Source organism: Chinchilla lanigera, unplaced genomic scaffold (genome assembly GCF_000276665.1).
Source record: "Chinchilla lanigera isolate Chin_1 unplaced genomic scaffold, ChiLan1.0 scaffold00013, whole genome shotgun sequence".
NCBI lineage: Eukaryota > Metazoa > Chordata > Mammalia > Rodentia > Chinchillidae > Chinchilla > Chinchilla lanigera.
Genome location: NW_004955414.1, coordinates 26480268 through 26490210, shown reverse-complemented (window position 1 = coordinate 26490210; position 9943 = coordinate 26480268). Strand labels below are relative to the sequence as shown.

Below are 9943 nucleotides of genomic sequence, written 5' to 3'. Positions count from 1 at the left end.
AAGCACCATCCACAGACAAGGCTAAGCAGAACGTGAAGAAGGCTGAAGGAAAAGAGAAACAGACTTTGTTTTCCTGGCGTGGTGCAGAGTGATAACTATTCCTCCTAGGAATTCAGCATATTACTTTTGAAAACACTTCCACAAGTGACCTAACTTTCCGAGTTAGGTCAGTGTGGGAGGTGACGGTCAGGAGTCAGGCCCTGGGACCACAGACAGCAGTGGCTGCCCCTGCCCAAGGGAGCCCCACGGCCCCTGTATTCACCAGTGAGAAGCCTCCAGAAGGGACCTGACTAACCTACAGGTATGAACTAGAAAGAGCCGAGACGGTACCTATTTCTCTTAACTCCCAGAGCCCATTCCACAGCCCAAGATGACTTAAATCAGAATGAAACGGAAAAAAATAATTCCCTACCACGTCCAAGAATGAAAGGATCCCTACGGTAGGTGAGCACTGCAAAGACAAAAGGATATAATTTGGGGGTATATTTTAAACTTTACAGCATCCTCCCACCTCTGCCTCTGACTAAAAAAGTGAATAAAAACAGAATGTGGGGTGAGAAGTCATCTGACTCACCCATGAGGTGGTAGAGAAGAATCCATAAGCAAAACACCCTGCATTTACTTCAAATACTTGTCTCACTCTGCCGGGCTTGGCTGCCCGCCCTCTGTGTACGCTCCAGGGGCCCTCCTTTGGGGATGTGGCCAGAGCCCTATTTTAGGACAGAAGCAGCCCAGGTCATGTGGCTGGTAAGCTAGAATTTAAAAGGACATACACAAAGACCACATAAGCCATCGGGCCACCATGGTAGGCTGGAGGTTAAGTGGGGGCTAAGCGTGCTCTGGGCCTCTCTGACACAGCGCAGTCTTTGCATGGTCCCTATGTCCTGAGATGTTCCAGGAAAAAAACAGCGACGTTGCCTTGCAAGAGAAAGCACGTGGCCCCAGAGGTGAACCAGGGACATCCTCTGAGGTGCCAAGAAGGTGCTGGAGCAGCCAAGCTCACACTGACAGACAGGTCTGTGTGTGCTGGAGAAACCCGTTCCGCAGCTAGGATTCCTTGCCCACAAGGGAAGTGAGCTAATGATCAAGGCGTTTCACCTTCTGCCTGCATGCGTCATAAAATCAACTTGTCGAGCCTGGCTCAGGGAATACATTTGCTCACCCAAATGTGGTTCCGTGGGGCTGTGTGGCCTTTCACAGAGGGTGAGCTCCCAGGTTTTCTCTGTGCCAGGAACAGGGCCAGTGGCCTGAGCCTGACAGCCGATCTGAGCTGCGGTCAAATCCGCTGACAGGCAGCCCAGTGCTGTGGCATCTGCTCCACATCTGGGACGGGTGATTCACCAACCACTCTCTCCCCGATCCCTACTTTCCCATGCAGGCCTACGCATGCACGGCCCACAGAGCCAAGGCCCCGGTGCCCAGACTTGTCCCTCCACCCAAGCAGCGCTTGTCCTTATCTCCAACACAGCCATCCCCTCCCTGGTAGTTTCAGTCTGATCCACCAGCTGCAGGTTCAGAAGAAAACCTGTCTAGACCTTCTCAGACCTCAGACCCAGCCTGAACTATTGTCAGAGGCTTCCGGGCTGGGTTGGATTCAAGGTCTCCTGGATACTGAGGCTTGCTCTGGCCCTTTAAATTAGCAGGCCTCCACTCCCACTATGCCCAGCTGCCCCACCAGGGTGAGCCACAAGCAGCACATGTTCTAGCCAGTCCTGTTTACCCTGGACCTACTATTTTTGTGCTCACCTCCCTGGTTCTCAGATTCTTGGCTCTGCAACCCAGCTGCCACGGCTACTTCTGGCCCTTTACTTGGTGAACCTTGGACTTTCCTTTTTAGACCACAGCCTCTCACATGTTTCTGACTCAACTGGTTCCAGCAGTGCCAACTTTCCTCTCGATCTCAGGTGAGGACTCCATGGTTTAGCCCTATCTCTGGGCGCCTGCTCAGCCTACAAGAGGCAATAAAGGAAGGATTTGTTCCTGTGGTCACTGCCTGGCTTCTGACCTTCAATCTTACCCCTTAGTTCCAGCACTGGGGCTTTCCTGGCCATGGCCCCAGATGCTGGCTCCTTATGGACACTGCTCCCTGGAAACTTTCACCTGGGGCAGCTATAGCCTGGGCTCAGCTTCCGGTTTCAAATTGACTTTGCCCGGATTACCCCAAACCCATTCCCCACATTCTCCCTTGGAGAGCAGAGCCAGCTGGGGAGGCCCAAAGGCTTCTCAGAGCTGTGGAGATAGATCAAAGGGCAAAGGGCAGTGCAGCCTCGAGCAGAGCCCCGGGGACAGAGGTGGGGGACGGTGACACACCTCTGTGAACTTTCCTGTCTGGAGATGCAGTGACTGTTTATGAGGAGAAGCCTAGTGAAGCAGCAGAAGTCAAGGCCCTTGACTGTCTGAATTGGGAAAGTGGGGGATATGTTCCAGGTGACATCTCAGGCCACCTCCCAGTTCCTGACCCCTGGAAGCTAGGAGGGGTCAAGGAGCAGAAGGAACCCTTGGGCTCCTATGACTCAGACCCTTTTTCTTGTCTGCCAGCCAGACTTGTGTGACTTCAGCAACCTGTGTGTCATGGATGCACCACTTCTACTCCTCCACCAACAAACAAATGAGTCCGGAACTAAGGTTGGCCACTTCCGGTGTCCGCATTCTCTCCAGTCCAGAAGATGCAGAAACAAGGGCCTGCTCCCTTCCTCTGCCTCTCCACCTCTCACCACCTTCTTCCTGAGGGCCCAGGACTCAAAGGTTATTTCCCCTAAAAGCTAAGCAGGCCACTTGGATTTCTTTTCCAGAAGCTTCAAAGATGGAGAGCTCTGTGCTTAATGGGAATCTCCTGTGGTAGGAAGGTGAGGAGCAAGGCTGTGGTACCTGACCCCCAGGGGGGATTCCAGCTCTGCCTCTTGTTGGTGGGGTGACCCTGGACAAGGGGCTTAACTTTTCTATGCATGCTTCCTCATCTCTACAATTGAGGCAGTAATGATCCCCACCTCCTGCGTTGTTGTAAGGATTATATGCATTAATTCACGTAAGAATAATGCCTAGTATGTACTGTGTGACAATGCTACCAGCTCTTATTTATTATTTACTCTGTAAGAGGCCTTATTCTAAATATCTTACATCCAATAATTCATTTTTCCAAAGCAAAGTGAAACAAAGACAGAGTGACCATTCCATAATTCTATTTTAAAGTATTGTTAATGCTTATTGTAAATAGGGGCAAGAGGGTAATTCCTTCATTCTAATAATTTTTTTTTTTTTTTTGTCTTTTTGAGACAGGGTCTTGCTATGCAGTTCAGGCTGGCCTTGAGCTCACTTTGTAGCCCAGGCTGGTCTCGAATTCGCAAGGTTCTTCCTGCCTCAGCCTCACGAGTGCTGGAGCACACCATCACACTACAGCTGCACACCATCACACCCAGCCTCCTCATTCTCATTTAAATCATTATTAATATTTATAGTATAAGCCCCATCAATAAAAGTTGAGATGCATTATCAAAATCTATCATAATTTCTGCTACTCTAAAAAATCCTGGCCTTAAGTTTTATGCATGATTTTCATACCTGGTCAAACAATAAACTAAATTGAAATAGATTAGCAAATTTCCCCACCAGAAAACATTAATGTGGTGTGTAAAGATCATAAAAATAGAACACCAAGAGGATAGAAACTGATGACGCCTGTTATAGGGACATACACCTATGTCATAGTATGTAATAATATAGACACAGTTCTGTATCTTTTGACTTACCATTAAATCATGAATGGTTTCCATGTGGTTGTACAATGTAGTCTTTGAAATCATTCTTTCAGTGCCCACAGAATAACCCCTTTAGATGAATTACCATAATGGAACTGACCTCATTATGGGATAGTGGTAGGTTTTTATTGTCATGAAGGATTCTATAGTAAACATCTTAGCACAAGTGACTTTTTCTTTCTTCTACATTATTTCTTAGGCTAATTTTCAGAGGTGGAGTTACCAGGTCAAAGAGGCAAATTAAAGCTTTTTACAGCTGTCATTGCTTCCATCATTTCCTGCATTCCTCAGATGCAATTACTAGACAGTCTCTTCAAGGGACTAAACACACCTGGGAAAAACAGGAAGCAGAGGGGCTGGGGATTTAGCTCAGCGGCAAAGCACCTGCCTGGCAAGCGCAAGGTCGTGAGTTCGGTTCCCGGTACCGGAGAAAAACCAAAAAAAAAAAAAAAAACAGGAAGCAGAAAGGGGCTAACACTTGCTATTATATCAGGCATCATACAGGCTTTAAGTTGAAACGCCAATGTGCTACTGATCAAACTTGCCCAGATTTGCATCATTGTTCTTATTCTGGCCATTTAGGAAGATATTCACCAAGCACCACTCTAGAAGCTTCATTCACTCAATCTTGTTTCTTCCTCAGAACTACAATCTGAAAAAGGTATTATCATCTCCATTTTATAAAAGAAGATGCAGATGCTCAAAGAGAATAAGCCAAGATCCCATACATCATGAATGAGAGGATCCGGACTGAACACCCCATCCAAGTTCAAGCATATTCTTTTTCTGCTCTGCTACATGGGCCCCATTTCTCACTCTTACAGGGGCAGATTGGGATTTTCACTCTCTGCTCTGGACAAATACAGAGGATCCTGGAGATATGGGTTGGAGGGAAGGTCAATCTGCAGGGTTTCTCTGACAAGGACTGATCACTCCTGGCCCTCAGGCTACAGCGTGTTTCTCCTTTCTTTCTTGCTAGAAAGCATAGTGTTCAAGGTGATTTTGTTTTGTACCTGTAAAATAGAGGACTGGCCGCCTATCAAAGATACTGACCAAGGACTCATTCATGGTCCTTTCAAGCTAAGTATCTTTTAGAGCAGTTGTGATTCAACCTGAGCATATGGAATGGTGCCATCCTTATGTTAGAGCAGTTCTCCCATGGAATTATATTTTCTGGTCTAACATTTACCAACTTTTTGAATATTTCACTATCTCAATTAAGTCATCTAATTCAGTCTATATTAAATCTAGCCCTTTGCCCTACTTCAAGGGACCTGCATTATTTTCTCTGCATGTTTTGAAATGCTATCTCTCAAACACTCTGAATTCTGAAAATTCCTGATGTTGTCCAATGATGCCTCTGGGCCATTCACATCCTGATCTCCTAGGATTGCACAGGAACCAGACGGAAGTGAGACTCTAGCTGGAGAGGCTTATGGAAAGAAAGAAGTTGGCATCTACTCAGACCAAGGAAACTGGGTTTGGTGAAATGTTTGGAGCCACTGCTGGCTGTAGCAGGAGATGATCTTGATGACTCCATGTACTGAGTTCTGCAGTGTGTAGAACTAGGCTAAGTGGTCATTTGTCAGGCATCTTTCCGATGCAACTGATAGAAATCTCACTAGCTAGAGGAGAGGAGGAATTATTGGTCCCAGCCCAAAATTCCAGAGATAGTTTTCAACTTTCCCTGGATCCAAGTGTTTATATGATATCACCAGGAAACTGTGCCCATCTCTTTGATTTGCTTCCTCTCTCCAGAGAGGTAATGAGATGGCTACCAGTAACTGTAGCTTATTTTCCACAGAAACTCCAGTGAAGAATTTCCTAATTGTCCCATCAAAAGTCCTAGAAACTCCAGTGAAGAATTCCCTAGTTGTCCCATCAGAAGTCCTAGAAATTCCAGTGAAGAATTCCCTAGTTGTCCCATCAAAAGTCTTTGTTTTATACACACACACTCTCCAAGAGGAGGCTCCCTGCAAATAGAGGACTGGCCACTAATCAAAGATGCTGACCAAGGACTCATTCATTGCCCTTTGAAGCTAAGTATCTTTTAGAACAGGACAGCCTCTCTGTTGTCCCGAATAGGTTTATGTAGAGAACATCTCTAGCCTGACCTCCAAATCCACACCACTCTTTTCTCTACAGCTGAGAGATTGATCCGCATGGACACACACGGGTCCTTTTCCCCTAAGCTCTCTTTTTCTGCGGGGGAGTACTGTCAATAGGAAGAACAACGCGAGACTGGAGGAAGGGGGCAGAATGAAGCTAGGAAGTTCTTTTCCCCCACCAATCCCTTTTGCCTGCAGATCCACCCCTCCTCCAGTAATGGCTTGCAAATCTTGCCTCTACACAGAGGGATGGAATCAATGCCTCTACCATGAGTGGTCCATAAAAATCTACCTTTATGGTTTTCTATACTCGTCAACACCTCTGTGGAAGGGTTATTTGGTAATCCAGTTTGGAAGTATCGTCTGTTTCCGGAATCTTGACTGATACATCTAACATATCCAACCCTTAATCAAATCCATGTTTTTCATTGGGCAGACCTGAGTTACACTCCTGCTCCTAGAACAAAGGTCTGAAATCAGCTCCATCTAAGCCACAAGTACTGAGAGTGGAGGAGGGATAGTGTCCCAAAGGAATGGACAAAAACAATTTACTATTACTACATTTAGCAAAATAGTTAAGAAAGAATTCTTCAGCCAGGCGTGGTGGTGCACACCCGTAATCCCAGCACTAGGGAGGCTGAGGCAGGAAGATTGTTGTGAGTTCAAGCTAAATCGTGGAAGCAACCCAAATGTCCATCCACTGAGGAATGGATAAAAATGTTATGGTATTTTTATATAATGGAATATCACTCAACTATAAAGAAAGATAAACTCAAGGCTTTTATAGGTAAATAGTCACAACTAGAGACCATACTCATAAGTGAAATAAATCAGACCCACATGTGTAAATGTATTGTCTCACTAGTGTAAGAACCTGAAAGACTGAATAAAATTAAGAGATATATTAGACACTGTGAAATGAAAGGAAAATGCTCAAAAGTAAAGAATAACTGGGATGAGGGAAAACAGAAAAGAAAGAAGGGGAAAATTATGTTGGTATGAATATACAGGATAGCTAACATAGTAGTACTACTGACTTCTATTGCTTTACTAAAAGGAAAAGTTAATGATTACTTACTTGACAAATCTTACGTGTCTATATTTGTTTTCCTGAGTAACCACTTTGAGGAAATCAATATGTAATACAACAACCATTGTTAATTTCTTATCACCTTGTCTGAATTTCAGTATTGCTTGTATTGTTCTTGTTATTTGGTAAATGTATGTGTGTTTGTTAATATGCTTTCATTCTTTTATTTTTTTTTAAATAAAAAAAGTAAAGAGCAACTGGGATGAGGGAAAAGACAAAAGAAAGAAGGGGAAATTATGTTTATATGTATATACAGGACAGCTAACATAGATGTACTACTGACCTCTATCACTTTATTGAAAGGAACAGTTGGGCCAGGGATATAGCTCAGCGGCACAAGCACTTGCCTGGCAAGCCTGAGGTCATGAGTTGGATTTTCGTTACCAAAAAAATAAAAAGAAAGTGAAAGAAGGTTAATGATTAGTTCTTTGATCAATCTTATATGTCTATGTTTGTTTGCCTGAGTAACCACTTTGAAGAAATCAATATGTAATACAACAACTATTTTTAATTTCCTATCACCTCATCTGAATTTCAGTTTTGCTTGTATTGCTCTTGTGTTATTTTGCAAATGTATGTGTGTTTGTTAATATGTTTTCATTCTTTTATTTCTTTAAATTTAAAAAAATGTATAATAAAAAAAAAAACAGCCTGGGCTACAAAGTGAATTCAAGGCCAGCCTGAACTGCATTACCAGACCTTGTCTCAAAAAGACAAAAAAAAAAAAAAAAAAAAAATCTTATCAGTTGTAAGCTACACACACGTTCTTCAGAAGCAACCCCTACATGAAAATAAAGGTAGTTTCATTTTGTAAATGGGATAAAGAGGAGGGACTTAAGGGAGGGTAGGGAAATGGGGAAAAAAAAGAATCAAGTTATATCATGTACAGGTACAAATCTTTTATGATGAATGTGACCATTATGTATATCTAAAATGTACCCCAAAAATCTGATAAAAAAATAAAATAAAATAGTTTCAGAGAGTAACTGCATGCTGGAACAACATCCAGGACGCCTTTCATCCATGTACACTGAAATCAATGCCTCCTAAAGATCTGGCTACTCATTTTCTGAGCTCCAGGCCTGTTGACAACTCTCTTCTGAAACAAATTGAAATTTCTATCATCGATTCACGTTGAAATGTCATAAAGCAGCTTAAGCCTGGGCTAGCTGAGCAATAAGGCAAGCCCTCTTGGCAACTCAAATGAGCTGCCCCTGACAGAAGGACAGGGGACGAGGCATTAAACAGTGCCAAGAATGGACAATTTGGAAGCTGCCTAGTGCCAGGGATGACAAGGCCAAAATCATAACCACTTTGAAAAATATGACATCAGTTGAAGGATAAACATAAAATGAGACAATGGCAACCTCATTGCAGAGCTGTAGAACATTTAGTCTGATACTCCATAAAAACCCTACCACCTAGCAAGGATTTCTTTTTGTATATGATTACCCTTATTATAATGACTGGCTCTACTACAGGTGAGTCCCATTACAGGAAAGCCACAGATCACTACCTTAGTGGATCTCAGCTTTTCTGCCCTTTTTTTTCCATTAACTAGAAGGCTAGTGGTACAGATCATAGTTTCCTCCTCTTCCAACTCCATGTTTTTGTTTTGTTTTGTTTTGTTTATTACTTAAGTTTATTGGTACATTTTAGGTATACATAATTATCACATTCATCATAGGGAATTTGTACCTGTACATGATATAACTTGATTCTTTTTTCCCCAGTCCTCTATCCTCCTATCAACTCTCTTTCCCTCCTTATTTACAAAAGCTTTGTTTCCACTATTTTCTTCTTTTCTCATTTTTTTCTCTTCCCTCCCTTCCTTTCATCCTCCCTGCTCCCTAGGTTCCCTTCCCATTTGAACATTTGCTTCCTATTTCATAATATCTATTACACATTTTGGTCCTCATTTATACTTTCAAGTTCTCACAGCAGAGAAACAATTTAGTATTTACATATGTGTGTCTGGTTTATTTCACTTAAAAGTGAGGACTTAAAGTGCATATATTTAACTAGAAATGTCTCAAGTTTATCCTTCTTTATGATACAGAGTACTCCATTGTATTAAAACAAAAAACACACACATCTTCTTTATCCATTCATGAGTTGGTGGGTATTTGGGTTGTTTCCAAGATTTAGCTATTATAAACTGTGTTGTTACAAACATGGGCGTGCATATATCACTATGGCAAGATGCTTTTAATTCTTTCAGGAAGATACCAAGAAGGGGAATGAAACCTCTAGTCCTAGTATTTTTTTTTTTTGAGAACTCTCCACACTGATTTCCACAGTGGTTGCACCAGTCTACACTCCCATCAACAGTAGAGAAGAATTCTTTGTTCCCCACACCCTCACAAGCATTCATTATTGGTTGATTTTTTGATAATAGCCATTCTTTCTGAGGTAAAATGGAATCTCAGCATTGTTTTAATTTGCATCTCTTGAATGACCAGCGACATTTGACATTTGTTCATATATTTATTTGCTGTTTCCACTTCTGTATCTGAGAAGTGTCTATTCATTTCAGATGCCATTTTGGGGATGGGTCTTTAAATCTGGGGGGTCTGACTGTTGTGAGTTCTTTATATATTCTAGATAGTAGTCCTTTGCCTGAGGAACAGCTGGCAAAAAAATTTTCCTACATTATGAGCTATCTCTTCACTCTTTCGGTAGTTTCTCTTGCTGTACAAAAGCTGTTTAATAAAATGAGATCTCAGTTGTTAATTCTTTGTGATATTACCTGTGCAATTGGGGTTTTGTTCATAACATCTTTGCCAACACCTATGTCTTCAAGAGTTCTACCCATTCTCTCTTGCAACAGATTTAGTGTTTCTGTTTTAATATTTAGATCATTGATCCATTTTGATTTTAGTTTAGAGCTTGGTAAAAAAATATGGGTCTAGTTGTATTTCTTTTTTGTTTTGTTTTGTTTTTTTGGTTTTTTGGTTTTTTCCAGTACTGGGAATCGAACTCATGACCTT

The 9943-nt window shown here is 42.5% G+C and overlaps 1 long non-coding RNA gene across 1 annotated transcript; it reads left to right on the top strand.

The window, feature by feature from the left end:
- Positions 1-1707: 1707 nt before the first annotated feature.
- Positions 1708-6509, top strand: LOC102009827. The gene is made up of 3 exons (XR_260198.2): positions 1708-1904; positions 2539-2846; positions 4399-6509. It is a non-coding gene; the product is annotated as an uncharacterized LOC102009827 (long non-coding RNA).
- Positions 6510-9943: the final 3434 nt, after the last annotated feature.